This window comes from Microcebus murinus, chromosome X, assembly GCF_040939455.1.
Source record: "Microcebus murinus isolate Inina chromosome X, M.murinus_Inina_mat1.0, whole genome shotgun sequence".
NCBI classification, from domain to species: Eukaryota; Metazoa; Chordata; class Mammalia; order Primates; family Cheirogaleidae; genus Microcebus; species Microcebus murinus.
In genome coordinates, this window is record NC_134136.1 from 43686186 (window position 1) to 43710000 (window position 23815).

Below are 23815 nucleotides of genomic sequence, written 5' to 3' on the forward strand. Positions count from 1 at the left end.
ATACTATGGGGAAAAGATCCTCTCTTCAATAAATGGTACTGGGAAAACTGGTTAGCAATATGCAGAAGAGCAAATCAGAACCCCAATCTCTCACCCCTCACAAAAATTCACTCAAGATGGATAACATACCTAAACCTAAGAAATGAAACTTTAAGAATCCTAGAAGATGTTGGGAAAACCCTATCAGATATAGGTCTAGGCAAAAAATTTATGAGGAAGACCTCCAAGGCAATCATTACCACAGCAAAAATAAACAAATGGGATCTGATCAAATTAAAAAGTTTCTGCACTGCCAAGGAAATGATCATTAGAGCAAATAGACAACCCACAGAATGGGAGAAAATATTCACTCTCTACACTTCCGATAATGGTCTAATAACAAGAATGTCTCTAGAACTTAAAAGAATAAACAAGAAAAAATCAAACAACCCCATCAAGAAATGGGCAATGGAAATGAACAGAAACTTCTCCAAAGAAGACAGAATAATGCCCTGAAAACATATAAAAAATGTTCAACATCTCTAAACATTAGAGAAATGCAAATCAAAACCACAATGATGGGGGGCAGAGCAAGATGGCGGACGAATAAAACCACCAGACAGAGTGTCTCTGCAGAAAAGACAGATTCTAGCAGAAATTAGAGGAAAGAAGCAAGAAGACGAGCATACAGTGGACAAGGGCTGGAAGGAGGGGTACCTGAGGCCCCGGGAGAATCCACGGGAGGAGGCTGCGAAGGAGAACTGGAGGCTGAGACCACCGGAGCACCCCGGAGACCAGCGGCAAGGGTAGGTAGATTTGCTGTTTCCCCTCCCCTGCATTTGGGACTGCTGGTGGGCTCCCCAGCGGGTGGAGAGACCTGCAGACACCAGAGACCGCCGCCGCCAGCCAGCAGTGAGCGTGTAGCAGACGTGGCACCAGGTTCCCAAATTCCTACGGGCACCTCCGTGTGCACAGACCCGAGCAGCGTGGCAGGCGCCATATTGCCTCCTCGTCCACTCCGCCGAGCATACCCCCGGCTGCCCAGAGAGACAATACAGCCACCAGCCGGAGGCACCTCCAGGAAACAGGACCTTCCCATTTGGGACCCTATAGCTGACTCAGTGGAACTCCGAGTGTGAGCTCCCTACACCCCCTCCCTCCCAGGTGCTGCTGGCACCTTGTTCCCAGGAGAATGGTGGCGACTCAGAGGCTGAGAGACATAGACCCAGCTTGGGCTCCCTGTGGGTGAATTGGGACCAGAAATCCTCTCCCTGGTGGGGATACAGTTTGAACTCTGGGACCCAGAGGTCGGACCTGCAGACCAGATCCCCTGCACTTAGGGCTAGCATTGCCTGGGGCACAGAAGGGTTATATGTGAACAGCCTACTGAGGTGTGTGTACCTCCAGGGGCAGATCGGCGTCCTAGAGGGCAACCCTCCTCCCAAGAGGAGGCCGTGCGCCCAACCCAGATGGCGTTCCTGTGCAGGGAACCCCCCCGCTGGCATCACAGTCCGGGAAGGCCTGGTGGCTTGTGGTCTGGCCTGCTGGCAGAGGCCCAGGAGTAGCTGCGGAGTTGGGGAGGGTGGAAAGATGCAAGGCCCACTCCAGACTGCGGGTCTCAGACAGCCCCACCCCCACCCCCAGACTTTCTGGCTGAGCGGGACCATTCCAGCCCCGCCCTGACAGCTTTCCCTGGAAGCAGAGACCAGAACTTTGACCCCTGCTAACGGCCTGAGGGCAGGATTACCCAACCGAGCTCCGCCCAGAACAAGAGCAGTTAACAGGACACAAAATCAACGGTATAGCCTGTTCCTCCAAGCAAACGCCACCTACTGACAGGGACGGGATCTTGCACAGCCTTTCCAGGGCAACAACTGACTCAATATACAGGGAGTGGTCCAATTTCACCCACAGACACCACCTAACGCCTCAGAAACTAAACAAGGTGTGTGAATACCCAAACAGTAACTTAAGGAAAGAAACAACAACTGATCGAAATGAGAAGAAATCAGGGAAAGAACTCAGGAAATATGAGGAGCCAAACAGAAAACACACCCCCAAAGAGGAGCACCAGCCCCCTAGAAACGTACACCAACCAAAAACAGGCAACCAATATGACAGAAGCGGAATTTCGAATGTGAATCATAAGAACACTCACCCAGGTGCAACAGCAACTCAATAACAAACACAAAGAAACCACAAAAAGCCTCCAGGATATGGGAAAAGAAACAGACACAATGAAGAAAAGTGTAACCGAACTCCTGGAAATGAAGAATCAATTCAAGGAACTACAAAATACAGTGGAAAGTCTCAAGAACAGGGTAGATGAAGCAGAAGAAAGAATCTCAGAGCTTGAAGATAACACCCTCCAATTAAATAAATCAGTGTCAGAAATAGACCAGAGAAACAAGAGAAAAGAGCAAAGCCTACAAGAGCTGTGGGATTATGTGAATAAACCTAATGTGAGGGTCATAGGGTTACCAGAAGGGGAAGAAGACAACACTCAAGGGTTGGACAAGCTGTTTGAAGATATAATAGAGGAAAATTTCCCATGCCTTGCTCAAAATCTTGATATACAAGTTCAAGAAGCTCAGAGGACCCCTGGGAGATTCAATGCAAACAGGAAGATGTCATGACATGCAGTCATCAGACTGACCAAAGTATCAACTAAAGAGGCCCTTCTAAGAGCTGTAAGACAAAAGAAGCAAGTAACATACAAGGGAAAGCCAATTCGAATAACATCAGACTTCTCTAATGAGACTTTACAAGCAAGGAGAGACTGGGGCCCCATTCTCACTCTTTTGAAACAAAACAATGCCCAGCCTAGAATATTATTCCCTGCAAAACTAAGCTTCATATATGAAGGAGAAATAAAAACATTCTCAGACAAACAAAGGCTCAGAGAATTCACCAAGACAAGACCAGCCCTACAAGAAGTACTGAAAACAGCGTTATGCACGGAACATCATAATAATAACCCACGAATATAAAAACAACCAAAACCCAAAGATATTAAAGGCCAGATATTACAATGGCTCAAGACAGAAATCATAGCAACAACATCCAGTCCAACAGAATGATCAGTAATCTACCTTACCTATCAGTTCTCTCAATAAATGTGAATGGCTTAAACTCTCCACTCAAGAGACATAGGCTGGCTAAATGGATAAGAAAATACAGGCCAAGTACATGCTGTCTTCAGGTAACACATCTAACCTGCAAGGATGCATATAGACTAAAAATAAAAGGGTGGAGATCAATATTCCAAGAAAATAGAAGCCAAAAGAAGGCTGGTGTGGCAGTTCTAATTTCAGACAATTTAGTTTTTAAACCAACAAAAGTAGTAAAAGACAAAGAGAGTCATTATATAATGGTGAAGGGCACAGTCCAACAAGAAGTGATAACAATTTTAAATATATATGCACCCAACTTAGGTGCACCCAGATTCATAAAGCAAACCTTACTGGAGCTAAGCAAATGGATTAATAGCAACTCCATAATTGCCAGAGATTTCAACACCCCACTGACGGCACGAGACAGATCCTCCAAACAGAAAATTAATAAAGAAATAATGGACTTAAACAAAACTCTAGAACAATTGGGTCTGACAGACATCTACAGAACATTCTACCCAAAATCCACTGAATATACGTTCTTCTCATCAGCTCACGGGACATTCTGTAAGATTGACCATATCCTAGGACACAAAGAAAATCTCAAGAAATTTAAAAAAATAGAAATCATACCATGTACCTTCTCAGATCACAGTGGAATAAAACTAGAAATCAACCCTAACAGAAACTCACATTTCTACACAAAAACGTGGAAATTAAACAACCTCCTACTAAATGATTACTTCATAAATGAAGAAATCAAGACGGAAATAAAAAAGTTCTATGAAGAAAACGACAATGAAGAGACAAGTTATCAACTCCTCTGGGACACAGCTAAAGCAGTTCTGAGAGGAAAATTTATCTCCATAAATGCCTATAACCAAACGACAAGAAGGTCACAAATAGACAATCTAATGAAATGACTCAAAGAGCTGGAAAAAGAAGAACAGACGAACTCCAAACCCAGCAGAAGAAGTGAAATCAACAAGATCAAATCAGAACTAAACGAAATTGAAAACAGAGAAGCTATTCAGGAGATTAATAAAACAAAAAGTTGGTTCTTTGAAAAAATAAAAAAAATTGATACACCATTGGCTAAGCTAACGAAAAGCAGAAAAGAGAAATCTCTAATAAGCTCCATCGGGAATAAAAAAGGAGATAACACAACTGATCCCAAGTAGATACAAGATACAATTTATGAATACTAAAAAAATCTTTATGCACACAAACTAGAAAATGTGGAGGAAATGGACAAATTTCTAGAAACACACAGCCTCCCTAGGCTCAACCAGGAAGAAATAGATTCCCTGAACAGACCAATCTCAACAGCTGAAATGAAAACAGCAATTAAAATCTCCCTAAAAAGAAAAGTCCCGGTCCAGATTACTTCACATCTGAATTTTACCATACTTACAAAGAAGAACTAGTACCTATCTTGCAGAAACTATTCCACAACATCGAGAAGAACGGAAACCTCCCCAACACCTTTTATGAAGCGAATATTACTCTGATACCAAAACCAGGAAAGGATGCAACAAAAAAAGAAAACTACAGACCAATATCCCTAATGAATATAGATGCAAAAATTTTCAACAAAATCTTAGCTAACCGAATCCAGACACTTATCAAAAACATAATCCACCACGACCAAGTGGCCTTCATCCCAGGGATGCAGGGATGGTTCAACATACGTAAATCTATAAATGCAATTCACCACATAAACAGAAGCAAAAACAAAGACCACATGATTCTTTCAATAGATGTAGAAAAAGCTTTTGACAAAATTTAACACCCTTTCATGATACGAACACTTAAGAAAATAGGCATAGAAGGGACATACCTAAAAATGATACAAGCCATATATGACAGACCCATAGCCAACATCATACTGAATGGGGAAAAATTGAAATTATTCCCACTTAGAACTGGAACTAGACAAGGCTGCCCACTATCTCCACTTCTGTTCAACATAGTACTGGAAGTCTTGGCTACAGCAATCAGACAGGAAAATGGAATCAAAGGTATCCAAATAGGGGCAGAAGAGATCAAACTTTCACTGTTTGCTGATGATATGATATTGTATCTAGAAAACCCCAAGGATTCAACCAAGAAACTCCTAGAACTGATCAATGAATTTAGTAAAGTCTCAGGATACAAAATCAATACACAGAAATCAGAGGCATTCATATACGCCAACAACAATCTAATTGAGAACCAAATCAAAGACTCAATTCCCTTCACAATAGCAACAAAGAAATTAAAGTACCTAGGAATATATTTAACCAAAGAGGTAAAAGACCTCTACAGGGAGAACTATGAAACACTGAGGAAGGAAATAGCAGAGGATGTAAACAGATGGAAATCCATACCATGCTCGTGGATCGGCAGATTCAATATCATCAAAATGTCTATACTACCCAAACTGAGCTACAGATTCAATGCAATACGTATTAAAATCCCATCAGCATTCTTCACAGATACAGAAAAAATAATTTTATGCTTCGTATGGAACCAAAGAAGACCCCGAATATCAAAGCAATTCTAGACAACAAAAACAAAATTGGAGGCATTAATATGCCAGATATCAAACTATACTACAAAGCTGTAGTAATTAAAACAATATGGTATTGGCACAAAAACAGGAATGTTGACCAGTGGAACAGATGTGAGAATCCTGATATAAAACCATCCTCATATAGCCATCTAATCTTTGACAAAGGAGACAAAAGCATACGCTGGGGAAAAAATTCCCTTTTCAATAAATGGTGCTGGGAAAACTGGATAGCCACCTATAGAAGGCTAAAACAGGACCCACACCTTTGACCTCTCACAAAAACCAACTCACGCTGGATAACAGACTTAAACCTAAGGTATTAAACTATTAGAACTCTAGAGGAAAAGGTTGGAAACACTCTCCTAGACATTGGCCTGGGCAAAGAGTTTATGAAGAAGTCCCCAAAAGCAATCACAGCAGCAACAAAAATAAATAAATGGGACATGATCAAACTACAAAGCTTCTGCACAGCCAAAGAAATAGTCATGAAAGTATACAGACAACCTACAGAATGGGAGAAAATTTTTGCATCATATGCATCCGATAAGGGACTAATAACTAGAATATACTTAGAACTCACGAAAATTAGGAAGAAAAAATCAAATAACCCCATTAAAAAGTGGGCAAAGGACTTGAACAGAAATTTTTCTAAAGAAGACAGAAGAATGGCCAACAAACATATGAAAAAATGCTCAACATCTCTAATCATCAGGGAAATGCAAATCAAAACCACAATGAGATATCACTTATCCCCAGTGAGAATGGCCTTTATCAAAAAATCTCCAAACAATAAATGCTGGCGTGGTTGCGGAGAGAGAGGAACACTCTTACACTGCTGGTGGGACTGCAAGTTAGTTCAACCTCTGTGGAAAGCAATATGGAGATACCTTAAAGCGATACAAGTGAATCTACCATTTGATCCAGCAATCCCATTTCTGGGCATCTACCCAAATGATCCAATGACACTCTACAAAAAAGACACCTGCACTCGAATGTTTATAGCAGCACAATTCATAATTGCAAGGCTGTGGACACAGCCCAAGTGCCCATCAATCCAAGAATGGATTAATACAATGTGGTATATGTATACCATGGAGTACTATTCAGCTCTAAGAAACAATGGTGATATAGCACATCTTATATTTTCCTGGTTAGAGCTGGAACCCATACTACTAAGTGAAGTATCCCAAGAATGGAGAAACAAGCACCAGATATATTCTCCAGCAAACTGGTATTAACTGAATAGCACCTAAGTGGACACATAGGTACTACAGTAATAGGGTATTGGGCAGGTGGGAGGGGGGAGGGGGGAGGGGGGTGTGTATATACATACATAATGAGTGAGATGTGCACCATCTGGGGGATGGTCATGATGGAGACTCAGACTTTTGGGGGGGGGGAAATGGGAATTTATTGAAACCTTAAAATCTGTACCCCCATGAAATGCCGGAAAAAACAACAACAACAACAACAAAAAAAACCACAATGATATACCACCTAACCCCAGTGAGAATGGCCTGTATCAAGAAATCCCAAAACAACAAATGCTGAGGAGGATGTGGAGAGACAGGAACACTCTTACACTGCTGATGGGACTGCAAATTAGTGCAACCTTTGTGGAACAGAATTTGGAGATATCTCAAACAACTAGAAATAGAAATACCATTCAACCCAGTAATAGCATTGTTGGGCATCTATCCAAAAGAACATAAGTCTCTCTATATAAAGACATCAGCACCCGAATGTTTATGGCAGCACAATTCACTATTGCATTATCATGGAAACAACCCAAGTGCCCGTCAGTTCATGAATGGATAACTAAAATGTTGTATATACTCACAATGGAATATTACTCAGTCCTAAGAAACGATGGTGAACTAGCATGGTTTATGCTATCTTGGATTACGCTTAAGCCTGTAATACAAAGCGAGACGACACAAGACCTGGAGAATGGGCTACATATCTACTCGCCATCTCTAATTCGTACAGACAGACTAAAACTATGGTGCTCAAAAAATTGTAGTGTTCAACAGTGATCTGGGGGGGGGTCCCGCATCTTAAGGATGTGATGAGCATTGTAGGGGGGAAAGAATTACCTCTATCCCTTTTTTTGGAGAGGCAAAGAAACACACTGTAACCAAAATGTCTAAAAAAAGATTGTTAATGGGAGGTGAACAGGTGGAAGGAGGGAGAAGGGGAAGGGTATGCACTTTGGTGGGTGCAGGGCGCACCACTTGGAGACTGGACACGCTTGAAGCTCTGGCAGAGTGGGATTGGGAGGGGGGCAGGGGCAAGATATGTAATCCTAACAATATTTGTACCCACAGAGTTTGAGATAAAAAAATAAAAATAAATAAAATAAAAAAAACATTTTAACGTGTTAAATTGGTTCCATTGATGATATTCCCTAACAAGGCTCTACCATCATGGATAAGTTTATTCACATAATAATTATTGCAGATTTTTATTCAGAAATACATTATATTTTCAAGGCATTTTTGTGTTTTGATTCTTAAAACTATGCAGTGAAGTATATAATGGAAATGGTGCTAGTGAACTGGCTCACACCTACTTCCAAGAACCAATTTTTTGCATCTTTTCCCAAATCCATGTTTATTTACACTATGTTAGTAGCCTGAAATCAGCCATGGTGGGAGGATTAATACCATGCAAATGGACAAATGCTACAAATCCTTCCCTGTCCCAGACTCCCAGCCAGTTGTTAAACATTTACCAGAACACTATGGGTAAGGGCAAATAAGGACTCTGCAGCTTAGATAAAGGAAGTGACTTCACCAATGCTTAACAGTAACTAGGTGACTGAGTCTCTGAATCCGTTATGCCTTAGCACATGGGTCAGAAAATTATTGCCTATGGGCTTACAGCCTCTGTTTCCATGGTCCTCAAATTAAGAATGGTTTAACATTTTTAAAGTCTGTAAAAAGTAGAATATGCAAGAGAGGACATATGCCATAGGCAAGCTTATCATAGCCAATCAATGCCTAAAATATTTATTATTTAATCCATTATAGAAAATGCTTGCTGACTTAGGGCTTCAGCTCTATCATACTCCCTGTGGCAAAGACTGCTACATGTCCATCAAAATTAATTCCTGATCTTCCATAGTAACTGAGCTGCAGTTGGACATCTGATTGTCTAGCTAAGCTATATTTCCCAACATCCTTCATGGCTAAGTGTAGCCAAATGACTAAGCTCTCTCCAAAGGAAGAGGCATGGAAGTGATCTGTGCATTTTGAGTGTCATTTTTAAGGAAGATTTCCCTGGGATTAATACCTATTTTCCTTCCTATTGACTGGAAAATTTGCAGTTTGGAGTAGTAATGTTAAAAGCCACTTATTGAGGATGGCAGAGCTTCCCTGTGATTCTGGCATTCTAGGATCAATGTGTGAAGCAGAGTCCATCTACTTACCCAGGACTTTTGTATATGGGAAATTTATTGTGTGAGAAAAAAAAAACAAATTTTCATCTTGTCTAAGCCATTGTATTTTGGGGTCTCTTTGTCATAGCAATTTAGCCTTTATCCTATTATACTTCCCTTTTCCTTGCCCAAGGCTCTTGGCTGTAACACTCCACTACAAAGATCTCCCTATGTTCCCAGAGATCTCTTCAATGATCATTTATGCTTAATAACTTTGGCTTAAGGCTAGCAAGTGGTGAAGCTGATACTTGAAACCAAATGTTGTGACCTCAAGATGATATAAAACAAATGCTTCTATTATATATACAACTAAAACTTAAGGAAAAGACTCAATATTTCTCCTAAGAGGGAAACATAAAAAATAACATCAACTAGACTTGGTATGTGCTTTCTTGATGTCTATGCTGGTCAGTAGAAAGAATATGCTCATACATTGTTATTCCTTACTGCTATACTTTATCTGAGAAAATGTGTGACTAAACTAGTTCCTGTGAATTATCTTATGAGAGACCAGTTCAGTAGACATTTTATATTGTTCTTCTAATGATAAATATGAAAAGAACCTCTGATCTCAAACGAAATCTTTGGATGTCTTCAAATAAGTTACCAGTCCAACCCTGCTCTCTAATATCAATCTGTAAATTACATTGCACCAACCTGTAATGGATAAAATGTACCTCAAATAAAGTCCTCCTTGTTTAGATAAATGGAAAAGAACTTTTTGAAATGAGAAATGCATTTTGATTTAATTTGTTGACACACTAAATCAATAGATTGTCCAATTTGAGAGTATACTTAGGCCAAACTTATAAATTCAGATCTTTTAGCATTTCCAAACCCTGTTCTGTATCCTCTCCCTGGTTCTTTAAAATGCCTTTGCTTTGCTTCTTAGTCTCTACTTGGTGGAGCTTCTCTTTCCTATGTGTTGTGCTTAGGTGTTTAATTGCAGAAAAGACAGAATAAATCAATGTTTGTTTCCATTGCTGTTGCACATTGCGCTCTCTCTCTACACACACACACACACACACACACACACACACACACACACACTTTTTAAAGGGGTCTGGGATTGTTCACTAAAGAATTAGGAACTCTTTTACCTTTTATCTAAATTTGCTTCTTTTACATACTGGTTATTAAAAGATAGTTTTTGTTTCTGTGATCTGGTGGAAGATTAACATATTTAAATCTGGGCCTGGGCTGTTATCATCAGATTAGATAAGAGTATAAAAGAACCTCACAGAGTTTTTCCTCTGGGGTAGCTGTCATCAAGTAAGGCTTACCTGGAAAACAAAGAACTAAACATCAGACTTCCTTTAAACCAAGATAAACTAAGAAAAGCACAGACAAAATTCTCATTTATCCCTTTATTCATTCAAATCTATTTATGATGGGCTTACTCAGTGACATAGATTGAGATAGTACTGGGAAGACAGCAGAGAAAAAGATACACGCAGTTCCTGCCTTCACAGAACTTATCGTCTAGTGAAGAAAAAACATTGAACAAGTAATGACAAGCAAATGAGTGTTATGAAAGCAAAGCCCAGGAAACAGTGGAGGTGGGGTGTATGGCAGAACTGTTCTCCTTTAGATAACCTCTTTAAAAATGCAAATATTTTTCATAGAACTATCAATCTATTTTAAGTTATTGATTTCTTAATTTAAACTACTAGAACCAACTGTATTTCCTCATGAGAGTAAGGATCAGGAGGGAAGGAATACATTAAGTGTCTTGGGGTCAAGTGGACCCTTTTTCAGTGGGAATTATGGTCACTAGCTCCAATGCCAACAGTGAAGAGATATATATCATAAATGAAGGAAGCTGGCTGAATGTAAGATAATATGGTCTCATGAGAATTGAGAACTATAAAAGGCATCCTACAGAGTGCAGCCAGTATTCATCTGCTGCTGCAAGAGTATGTGCGGCCAATATTACTAGATCTTCAAGATAACTTGAAGAGAACTCAGAGGTCTAGATTGTTGTATATTATTTCCAAATTGTAGAATGTTTGCAGTTAATTCATAGCATGTTTAACCATTTAAAAATCTTGAGCTAAGAAAAATATATCTATAGTCAAGATGTGGCCTGGGAACCACTTTATATATTATAGTCCATATTATATCAAAGAGATTATAACTAAGAGAGGTAAAAAATGGAAATAAAAGGAAAATTTTGAAAGAAAAATAATGAATTAATGATGGTTTAAGAAGCTTCCAAGTTCACACAGGATAATATTAATTTAATAGTTTTTTTGAGTATAGAGCATATAGTAATTGGGATTTTGATAGAAATTGCATGGAATCTGTAGAAATCTTTGGATATTTTAACAATATTAGTTTTTCTAATCCATGGACATCAGATATTTTTTCATTTATTTGTGTCTTCTTCAACTTCTTTCATCAATGTTTTATAGTTTTCAGTGTACATATCTTTCACTTCCTTGGTTAAATTTATGCCTAAATATTTTATTTTATTGCTATTATAAATGGTATTGTTTCATTGATATATTTTTGGATATTTTGTTATTAGTGTATAGATACATTACTTATTTTTGTATAGTATTTTGTATCCTGCAACTTTATTGAATTAATTTATTAGTTCTAACAATTTTTATAGTAGAGTTCTTGAGTTTTCTAGATATGATTATGTTGTTTGCAAACAGAAAGGGTCTGGCCTGGCAAAAGGTGGGCCTAGAGCCTGAGGCCAAAGGAGCTGACATGGAAGCTGAGATCACAGGGGTTAGTCTGATGACTAGTCTGATGACTGTGGGGGCCAGCCTGGTGCTGAGGCAGGCCTGAAGTCTGGGGAAATGAGGGCCAGCCCAATGTTGGGGGTGGTCTGGAACCTGGGGTTGCTGTGGTTACCTTGGTGCTGGGGCAAGCCCAAAGCTGAGTCCACCACATAGGTTTGACACCTGGGGCTGCAGGATATGGCTTGGAACTAGGATATCCCCAGAGTCGGTCAACAGTGACAGTCCTGGAGTCTGTGGCCATGGAGCTCTGCTCCAGTGCTGGTCTTATAGGGGCATGCGTGGTTGGGTCCAAGGCAAAGTTTAGTGCTCACTTCTCCCTCTTTCCCTTAAGTGGAAGATAATGCTCTCCATGCTGTTCCTCCAGAATTGGGTAAAGGGTGACGTGAGTAAGACAAAACAGTCTTTCCTGCTTTCTTCAATGCATATTTTCTGTGCTACACTAAGGTGCTGTAATCTCTTGTCTAGTTTCTTAGCTCTTGTGAAGGTATTATCACTTATGGATAGTTGTTCAAATTGATGTTTCTGAAGGGTGACAAGCACTGAAAAGTCCTATTCCATTATCTTGCTGGCACGCATCCTTCAGATATTCTTTCTATTACCCCACTTTCTCCTCTCCTCCAGGGACTCCACTTTCACATATATTAGGTAGCCTGAAGGTTTTCTTTTAATAGCATACTTATGCCTTATTCATTTTTCCTCTCCGTGTTTCATTTCAGATAGTATCTATTGTGACATTCACATTAATTAATCATGTATTCTACAATATTTTCTCTGCTGTTAATATCATTCAATGTATTTTTTCATCTTAGACCTTGAGATTTTAATCTGCAGGAATTCTTTTGAGGTCTATTTCTATCTTTCATGTCTCTATGTAATAATATGTTAAATGTTTTCTCTTAACTTCTTGAAAATATGAAATACTATAATATAATTATTTTAGTGTCTTTGTCTACTAAATTTATGATGTGTCAATTCTAGATACGTTATGGTTGATTAATGCTTCCCATCATTATATTACTGTATTTCTTGATTTTTTCATGCATGTTAATTTTGATTAGATAACAAATGTGATTTTTATCTTGTTAACTGATGTTTATATTGGCCTTCCTAAAAATATTCTTGAGTTTTGTTCTGGGACATATTTAAGTTACATGGAAACAATTTGACCCTTTTGGGCATTTCAATTCCCTTTGTTAGGTGATGCCAGAGCTGTTTAATATAGCATTGAATTTTTCCACTACTGAGCTTAAAAATAATAACCTTCTGAGACCTCTACTCAATACCCTGAATTATGAGATTATTCACTTTGAATGGTGGGAACAGGCTTTATACTTAGCCTTGTGTAAGCTCTGGGAATTGTTTCCTCTAATTCTTTTATGTGGTTATTTCCTCAAGCTCAGACACTTCTCAGCACTCAGCTAAATACTAAAGTGGTACTCATAACTCATATATTTACCCACATATTCTTCATATTTATTACTCTGTATAATTTTATGTAGTTTTATATTTTGATCTGATATAACTTTTCCTTCAGTCTAAAGAACTTCCCTTAAGTTGTTTTTTGGTAATGCAGGGTGCCTTACACTGAATTATCTCAGCATTTGTTTGTACAATTGTTTTTTTTTTTTAATTTTGCTTTCTTTTTAAAGGAGTATTTTCACTGGTATATTAATTCTTGGGGCATATTTATAACTATTTTAAAACGTTTGTCTGCAAATTCTACCATCTATCTAATTTCTGGGTCTACTACTATTGACTTATTTCCATCAAAGTTATAGGGCACATTTACCTGTTTGTTCACATGTCTATTAATATTGGGTTGAATGCTTAGATGGTGTGAAGATTATGTTGTCAATTACTGGAATTTGTTGTTTTGTGTTAGCCAGTGTCAACTGTGTTTAATGTACTTCTGGACCAACTTTACTCTTTTGAAGCTCCTTTCAGACTTTGGAGCATTGGTCTAGAGTGGCATTGACTGTAGGGCTAGTTTAGTTTTACTATTAAGGTATGACTTTTATGAAATTCTCTACTTAATTATCTAGGTACTCAACAACTCTCCATGATGGATGCTTAAAATTAGAATATGTCATATCCCTGGACGTGCTCTAAGAATTGTTTATCTTAGAGCCACTTTCGTTTTCTTTGCTATATTATTTTTGCCTTCCTCATAAATGTCTTAATATTCTGCAACAGACTCTAGGGGTCATCTATGAAAATTCTAGAGGCCTTTATTTGAATAGCTACCTCTTGTTCACAAATTTCAGGCTTCTCAGCCTTCCCAAACACCAATATCTATTGTTTTAAGTCAATAATATCTCTGTTCTTTGCTTGATTTTCCCCTTTGTTGTGGACTGAATGTTTGTGTCCCTCCAAAATTAATATGTTGAGGAGCTAACACCCAATGTGATGGTACCTGCAGGTGGGGGTCTTTGGGAGATGATTAAGTCATGGGGACAGAACACTCATGAATGAGATTAATTCCCTTATAAAAGAGAATCTAAAGAGCTCTCTAGCTGTCTTTCAGTCATGTGAAAATGCTATAGGAAGTCTGTAGTCTGCAACCTGGAAGAAGGCCTTCATTAGAACCTGATTATACTGGTTGGCACACTGACTTCCAACCTCCAGAGCTCTTAGAAATAAATTTCTGTTGTTTATAAGCCACCCAGTCTGTGGTACTTTGTTATAACATCCTAAACTAAGACATCAACCAAATGGGTCAAAAAGGAAAATATACAGCTGGGAATGGAAGAAAACAGGTCAGAATCTCAGATGAACTCAAGAATGGAGACTGAATCAAGGTGGAAATGATGTAAAAGTTTCCAGAATTTTGACCAAGAATTGGGGCGGGAGGCAATTAGGTTTAGATAAGTGTCCTGATAAGAATAGGAAGAGAAAATAGCCCTCTCTTTTTCTGTCATGCGAGGACACATCAAAAAGGCAGCATATGGAAGCCTGGAAGAGGAACCTCACTAGGAATCCAATCTGCTGGCACCTTAATCTTAAACTTCTCAGCCTCCAGAACTGCCTAATTTTCTAATTGTTTAGGAAGGACTAGTTCCAGTTATTTCATCAAGGCAGGAAGTATTGATATAACCTAATTTTTAAAAATTTATCTTATAAATGATTTCATTTAAAAGTGCACTTTCCTAATATTTTCATGTTGACATGTAGAAATAAAATTTAGTTAATTTAGCTTTTTTAATGTTTTACATTTATTTATTCAACAAATATTGTTAATCATGCACTTTTCTTTTTTTTCCTTTTATTTTATCGTATTATGGGGGTACAAATATTGTTAGGGTTACATATATTGCCCCTGCCATTCCTCCCCCCACCCCCTGCCTTTCCAAAACATCAAGCGTGTCCTACCTCCAGGTGGTGTGCATCGCACCTATTTTGTAAGTATATATTCTTCCCCTCCTCCCCCTCCCATCTGTCCACCACCTGATAAAAGTTTTGTTTTTTTTTTCCTTTTTATTGACCTTTGTGTTACATTATATATCTTTGCCTTTCCCTATGAAGGGTTAGAGGTATTCCCTCCCCAACCCCCACACACAATGCTTGCCAACAATCTACTTGCCATCAAATTGTTACTGACTGATTAAAACTATGGTGCTCAAATGGTGGTAGTGCTCACCAGGGTTTGGGGGAGGAGGAGATAATTTAGCTTTTAATATTATATCCAGCTACCTTACTTTTCTAAAATAGTACTGAAAATGTATCAGTGCATAATTTTTTCAGCTTTTCGGTTTTCTGTATAGACCATTTTATTATCTGTAAATAATATTTTTTTCATTTTAAGTTTTCCAAAAACTTACCCTTTGTGTTTATTTCTATTGTTTCCTACACTTATAGAATCTCTAAGCTATGATTAATAGAAGTACTTATAGTGAGCCATGCTATCCTGTTCCTGATTTTAAAGCAAATACTACCAACATTTAACTTTTTTGACCTTTTTTTTAGGTTTTTCTTAAATACTCTACATTAGATTGAGAAAGTTTGCTTCTATTCCTTTGTATTTTTCAATTCTTAATGATATGGCTCCTCAGATCACAAGGGGTCATAAATAATCTAAAGACTAGTTGGCCAGAAAGAAAAGACTGAGTTAAGAACCCCTAGTTATATTTACAGTTAGCAAAGGCAGGAACAGTTCAAGAATCAATGGTCCAAGGTAAATGGACCAACAACAGTGCTCTGAATTCATCAAGGGTATTGAGCAGATACTGAGTTTAGTTCCCAGCAGTGTTGTTTATTTAGCTCAGACTAGGTGGGAAGCGGTCTCAAGATAGGGGTAGAGCTAAATCCTGGCAAGCAGACATTCTTGGCTTATAGAGTAGTGCTTGCAGGTGCATTGTGATATAATAAAATACATCATTCTATGTTAGATAGTTAGAGAAAATGAGTGCAATTACTTATTTTATTTGCCAGCTGGCCAAATTGAACTATTGTGATGACATTAGAGATAAATTCTATTCATTCTTCTTTCAGAAAGCATTTGCTCTCCCAGACATTATGTGAGTAATTAAGAAACCATAGGAGAATTAGACATATAGTTCCTATCCTCACAGAGCTTGAAATCTAATAAACTCATGAGAGGTTTGTGTCTAAAGTTTTCCTTTAGAACTATTCCATATCCTTTTCTGCAACACTTTTTCCTGGTCAAATGCCAAATACATTCACAGTATTTGGCTGTGAATGTCTGTGAAGTATGGCTGTCTATCTGCCAGCCCAAATATAGGACTTTCCTCTTTCTACTTCCTACCCACAAAATAGATATATGGGATAATCTGTTTGCAGAGGTTCCCAAAATTCCTTTGTTTATGGATCCCTCAGTATCTCAGGAATATTATTAATTTTGCTCCAGATCAAAATAATGCCTAATATTTCTATTTATTAAATAGTAAATTTTAAACTAATTAACAAGTATTTATGACCTAACAACTTAATGGCAACTTGAAAAAACTGGAAAAATGTTTTTATTCTATTTTGCAAACTTCTTAAATTTTTAGAATCTGATCAGAAATCACCATTTTCTGTTCCACAGTGATTTTCACAAAATACTTGTTTTTTCCACAACAATTGCCAAAATTCTAGTTTAGTAAATTCATGATGTCATTGAAAACAATTGTTTCACAATCATATGTTGAAACTATGAAACATCTCAAGCTAGTAGTCCATGTTGTGTCTGACAGAAGTCAATTATCATACTGTTTCCTTTGAAATTTCAAAATATCCCACAAAAGCCCTGTGAGTTCATTGCATCTTCATAGGTCACCTTAGTGCACAGTTTGAGAACAATATCCTATGTCTCTTTCTCTGTTATCTGTTAGATGAGTGTTCCTCAATTTGATTAATAAATTTGATGAACATCCAAATTGGTAATGGGTGGTAATAACTTCATATATGACCATTCCTGGGTAAAATTCTTATTTTAAAAGCAGCCTTACTCTGTTCAAAGTAACAAATCATATATGTGTCCAAGTATTGTGCTTAGGTGGTAGAGGAGAAATTTTATATGTGGAGAGGACATTTCTGAACTCCTTCATTTACATTAAGTAGAAGGCTACTTCTACCACCCTTCAAAAATCCTAGTCCTATTAGGACTCCTATCAGCACTACAGAAAGTCTGATTTTCTCTAAGGATATTGTTGGTATAGGGCCAGCCTGCTACATTTAAATCATGGCCCTATAAGTTACTAACTCTGTGACCTTGGAAATTACTTAGCTTTGTTGTACCTTACTCTTCCCATTATTAATATGGGGACAAAATAGCACTTATTTCAGGCATCCTCAAACTACGGCCCACGGGCCACATGTGGGTGTTTTTGCCCGTTTTGTTTTGTTTTGTTTTGTTTTACTTCAAAATAAGATATGTTCAGTGTGCATAGGAATTTGTTCATAGTTTTTTTAAAACTATAGTCTGGTCCTCCAATGGTCTGAGAGACAGTGAACTGGCCCCCTGTTTAAAAAGTTTGAGGACCCATCTTATTTCATAATATAGATAACAAGATTAAATGAAGTCATCCATGCAGAGCATTTAAAACAGTGCTTGTTACAGGTTAAGTGAACAATAAGTGTTAACAATTATTATAGACAGAAAGAATAGGGATGAGTGAGTTTCCAAGAATAAAAGGTATATGAATGAGTGCATCTATGTTCTGTCTCTGTCACTCGTTTGTACCCAGTGTGAGGGTTATAGGACAATGGGGAACCCATAGTCTTTACGTGTAATACAATGATCCCAGCAAGTGGCTATGGATATGTAGGTCATCCTGACTTTTATGGCTATATATAATGACTACATTGTTAGCAATAACAATTCATTTTGAGTTGAGACAGGACTACAAGACATGAACACCAGGGCTTGAATATAAACCATATTTTGTTTTGAATAAAAAAGACAAAGAGTTTATTAAGGGATGATCACACTGGATTGAGAATAAAGGTAGAGGAGAAGGTAAAAATTCCCACATTTTAAAATCCTTAAAAGGGTTTTGATTCTAATTGCTCTATCTTTAGATTCTTGTCCCAGTTTACAGTAAAAGTACAAATGCAAAGGAGGGGAAAATAAAAGAAACTTTGTAACTTTAAAGTCTTGAGTGATATGATATTTCTATATTATTATACCCAAGAGTATAGAGAGTCATAAAATCTCCATCCATTGATATTGGTTTATTCAAAATAGCACACCACTTCAGACAATTGGTAATCCCCAGCTTCTTGCATATGCCACTGTATTTTTCAAGAAAATGCTGATAATATGGCCTATCCAAATTCTTTTTCTTTAGGAGTCTCTAGAGGAGGCTTTATAGCCCATCAAAAAAGAGGAAGACACCAAAAGGAGGAGTCCTAAGGGAAGAACTTAATAAAGATCTTTTGTAGCTCCCACTAAGCACATATTGAGTGTACTCCTTTTGCTGCCAATAGGGTCCATCTTATACAAGCTATGTCTACAAGTTCGTAGATAAATGCACTAATAACCAAGAGAAAAGATTGTCCCGGCCCGCGGGACCTTCTGTTACTCGCGGGGGCGAGGGGGACCGTGCCTGAAAGAGATGGGCGAGAGAAAGAAACGAGACCAAGCAGATGGTTGTCAAGGTCTACTTTACTTGGATTTTTAGTAGGTTTTATATACAGAAAACAAGGAAGTAGAAACAGAAAAATAGAGTGGGGGGATGATGAGGCTTGGGTGTGGGCTAATCAGCCCCAATCAGCATCTCAATGGCACCGAAAGCATTCTTCTCGGAACTATAGCTGGAGGGCTGGGTGCTATTTTTATCTTAGGCTATTTTCCCTGCGTAGGACAAGTCAGGACAAGTCAGGACAAGTCAGGACAAGTCAGGACAAGTCAGGACAAGTCGTTGGAATGTGGAGGGTCTTAGTCTCCAACAAAAGATAATGATCAAACAAGAACGAAGTGGGGGAAAAATAAATTGGGAATCAGATGTGCAGGACAGAAGCGAAGAGTCAAGAAACACTGGGAAACCCAGGATAACATTAGTTAAATCTTCCTCAAGGGCAGTTTGGAAAGACATGGGGTATAAATAAGAAAATAACACCAATTAAGGATAGACACAAGAGGAGGCCAGTTTGTCAGCTGAGAGAGCTATAAACCTAATAGTAGCTATTTAAAGGAAATATCTATGAGAGAGTAAAGGAAATTACTGTTCTGTTGTCAAGGGGCTGACTTGGGCATGACCTTATGTATCCAACCAAAATAATCATTTCTTAGGATCCAGAGACTGGGTATAACCATGGGCAGTTATAGTTACTTCCATAAAATTTCAGAGCTGGTAGAAAGCTTAGAAATGCTTTAGTTCACTACCTAATTTTGCAGAAAAAAAACAATGGAGACTCAGAGGGAGGAATGGACTTCCCCAGGGTCACAGGGTGGTTCAGCATCAGATTCAGGTCTCTTTAACTTCTTCTCTTATGTTTTTTCATATAACAGAACCATTTTCAGAAGCAAGGAATCAAACGGAAAATATCAATATATTCTAACTCCTTTTCTATTCCTTTACTTAGCATGTCCCTGTTCTAGACTTGCAAACTTTAGGCAGAAATACAGAAAATTAAATGCCTTTCCACAAACTATACAGTTCTCATTAAATATTTCTAGACCTCAACTAGACTGTCAAATGTCTACTTTTTCTTTAATAATTTGATATTACTGGAAAATATTGCAAGGACACTTCTAGGGAAAAATGTTTATCCTTAAAATATCTCAGTTTCAATAATATCTATCAAGAGAAATAAGCATAAGGAAATGCCCCAACCTCCTCAAAGGCATGCTCCAGTACCAGTATTTGTTGCATCCCTTGGGGTTAAAGTACTGAAGGATGCTGCTAAAAAATAGGTTGCCTGAAAGAAAGAATGCACTAACTCAGAGTCAACCAGCAATATATTGGCACCATAATGTGCATAGAAAATCTCTGAAGAAAAGAAGAATTGCAAGAGATATCAATTTGGGCAAATGGGGGTCGGATAAGGGAGGAAATATAAGAAAACAAAAATCCCAGGTGTGATTAAATTCTCTGGATGCATTCTGAAGTCAATTAGTACCTTACGATGGTAGGCACATGATGCACATGCAGAGGGTTTATAAATTTCCACCTTTGTTTCTGGGGAAAGAGAAGAGGGTTCCTCATTGTCTCTCAATCAGCTTTATTTTAAGGCCATTATATCTAGAGGTTGATTAATATAATGATAGCAATTTTTTTCTAAAATCATTTTCTTTCTTAAACAATGCTTGATATTTTGGAAAACAGCCTAATACTTCTAAGAAATATAAAAAGCACAAAGTTTGTATATTATAAACAGGGTAAACTGACAGCCATTCTTCCTTGAGTGTCCTGAAGAACCTATTCACATAACATTATTTTTCTTGAAGGAAAGTGAAAAGATACCATAATGGAAAGCATTTTGAATATATTAGCAGAAAATGCCAAGCTATCAGCAAAGTTACACCTTCTACTGACCTACTTTTGTTCTGGATCATTAGATGCATCTACTGAGGAGGACCCTGACTAACTACAACAAAAGTGAGTGCTTTGAATTCTTTGTATGTGGTTTCACTAGCTCTATTAAAATAAAAGCAGTTTTATGGAAGATTCTTGACCTTCAAAATAAGGCCATAACTGAAAAATGGGCAGAGAGAAGACCAGAGAGGATCCCTGGAAAAACAAGATGAATAACTCAGACTTACTTATTTATTTATTTCAGAATATTACAGGGGCACACACATTTTGGTTGCATTAATTACTTTTGTATAGTTTGAGTCAAAGTTATAAGTGTGTCCATTTCCCAGATAGTGTGCATTGTACCATTAGGTGTGAATTTGATTTCCATTGAATTTTACTACCATATATGCACATGAGTGTTGATCTATTAGTACCAATTTAGTAGAGAGTACATTTGGTGTTTGTTTTTCCATTCTTGCAATACTTCACTGAGAAGGATGGTTTTCAGTTCCATCCAGGTTGTTACAAAAGGTATTAGTTCATAATTTTTTATGGTTGAGTAATACTCCATGGTATACATACACCACATTTTATTAATCCACTCATGTATTGATGGGCACTTGGGTTGTTTCCACATCTTTGCAATTGTGCATTGTGCTACTATAAACATTCAAGTGCAAGTGTCTTTTTTTATTTTTATAAAATGTCTTTTCTTTCCTTTGGGTAAATCCCAAGTAATGGGATTGCTGGATCAAATGGAACATCTACTTTTAGTTCTTTGAGGTATCTTCATGCTACTTTCCATAGAGGTTGAATTAGTTTGTAGTCCCACCAACAGTGTATAAGTGTTCCTTTCTCTCTGTATCCATGCCAGCATCTCTTGTTTGGGGACTTAAACATTTAAAGGAGATATAAGTTTGTTGATATTGTTCTATAGTAGTACTATGCTGATAGTGACTTTAGAAAGAGCCCTTGCATGGCTAGCCCATCCTTGAGCATTTATAAAAATGTGTGACACTATAGTCACAAGGCCCACTATTTGACTCACTGCATAATACTGAGTTTGTTGAGGACTGTCAATTTGCTGAGAACTGGGCTAAGCATTCAATGTACATCATTTCAATTCATTAACCATGTAGCTATGTGATATAGATAATCTCTTAATGTTACCTGTATTACTGATGAAGAAACTAAGGTGAAGTTTATTCAAGGTCACATAACAAACCAATGGCAGAACAGGTATTCAAACCCAGAAAGTCTCACTTCAGAACCTATTCCCTTGATTTCTAACCTTACTATGCTAAATTTGGAAATGTAGAAACACAGAAGTGATGTGTTCTACCTCCACTTCCTACCATTTTACAAGAATGAAAACTGAGGCACAGAGAGAAAAAAATGGCTTAATTTAGGCTATAAAATATTCAATGGTATAAGCAGCATTAGAACATAGAATTATGACTCCTGAAGTTTTTTGTACTCTACCATGATTCCTTCCTTACTCCTTTATTTAATCCTCCCTCTTTTTCTCCTATCCTTTCTTCTATTCCTTCACAGAGTATATTAAAATCTTTTTTCTAAATAGTGTCAGTGCTTCAAATTTTCTTGTTCTAAGTAAAGGCAGGGGATCCAAAACACATGGTAGAGCAGAAATAGTGAAAACACACATGCAATTTATATATGTGTGAAAACTACTACAATCGAGATATAGAATATTTCCATAATCACGAAGGTTTTCTTGTGCTCCTTCCCAGTCAATATCCTTCTGCAACTGCCAGTCCAGACAATCACTATTCTTCTTTCTGCAACATTGTTAGGAATTAAGTAAATGTGAATCAAAAGCACAGTGAAATACCACTTCACACCCACTAGGATGGCCATAATTTTTTAAAAATGGAAAATAACAAGTAGTGAAGATGTGGAGAAATTGGAACCTTCATACGTTGCCAATGGAAATGTAAAATGGTGTGGCCTCTTTGGAAAACAGTTTGGCAGTTCTTCAACAGGTTAAATATAGAATTACCTGACAATTTTACTCGTAGGTATGTGTCTTACACAGTTTTGTGTTGCTATAACAGAATATCTGAAACTGGGCAATTTGTAAAGAAAAAAAAGTTTATTTAGCTCACAATTCTGCATGTTGGGAAGTTCAGGTTACGGCCCTAGCTTCTGGTGAGGGCTTAAGTGCTGCATTGTAACGTGGCAGAGAAGGTCAAAGGGCAAGCGGTCATATGTCAAGACCAACTAAACATGAAGAGGAATCTCACTTTATAACAATCTGCTCTTATGGGGAATAATCCGTTCTTGGAGAACTAATCTCTCTCCAGTCTTGCAAGAGAGAGAACTCACTTATGACAGTAAGGATGGTCCCAAACAATTCACAATTGATCCTCCCCCATGATTCACATACCTTCTATTCGGCCCCACCTCCCAACACCACCACATTTGAGATCAAATTTCAACATGAGATTTGGTGAGCACAAACAAACCACATCCAAATCATAGCAGTATATAATCACAATAATTGAAAACAGGTATTCAAATAAAAGCTTATACATGAATGTTCATAGCAGCATTATTTGCAATAGGCAAAAAGTGGAAACAAATCAAATGTCCACCAATGGATGAATAAACAAAATGTGATATATTTGTACAATGGAATATTATTCAGCTATGAAAAGCAGTAAGTACTGATACATGTTACAACATGAACAGACATTGAAAATATTATACTAAATTTAAGAAGCCAAACATAAAATGTAATATATTATTATATTCCATTTAGGAAATAGCTTGAATTAGAAAACCATTAGAGACAGCAAGCAGAGTAGTAATTGTCAGGAGCTGGTAAAAAAAAAAAGGGGGGGGGATTAGGAAGTGACTGCTTAATGGATATCAGGTTATGTTTGGGGGTAATAAAAATTTTTGATGCTAGACATAACTGATATTTGTACAATATTGCTAATGTACTAAATGCCACCGAATTTTACACTTTGGTTTTAAAAAACATGCCTTCTAAT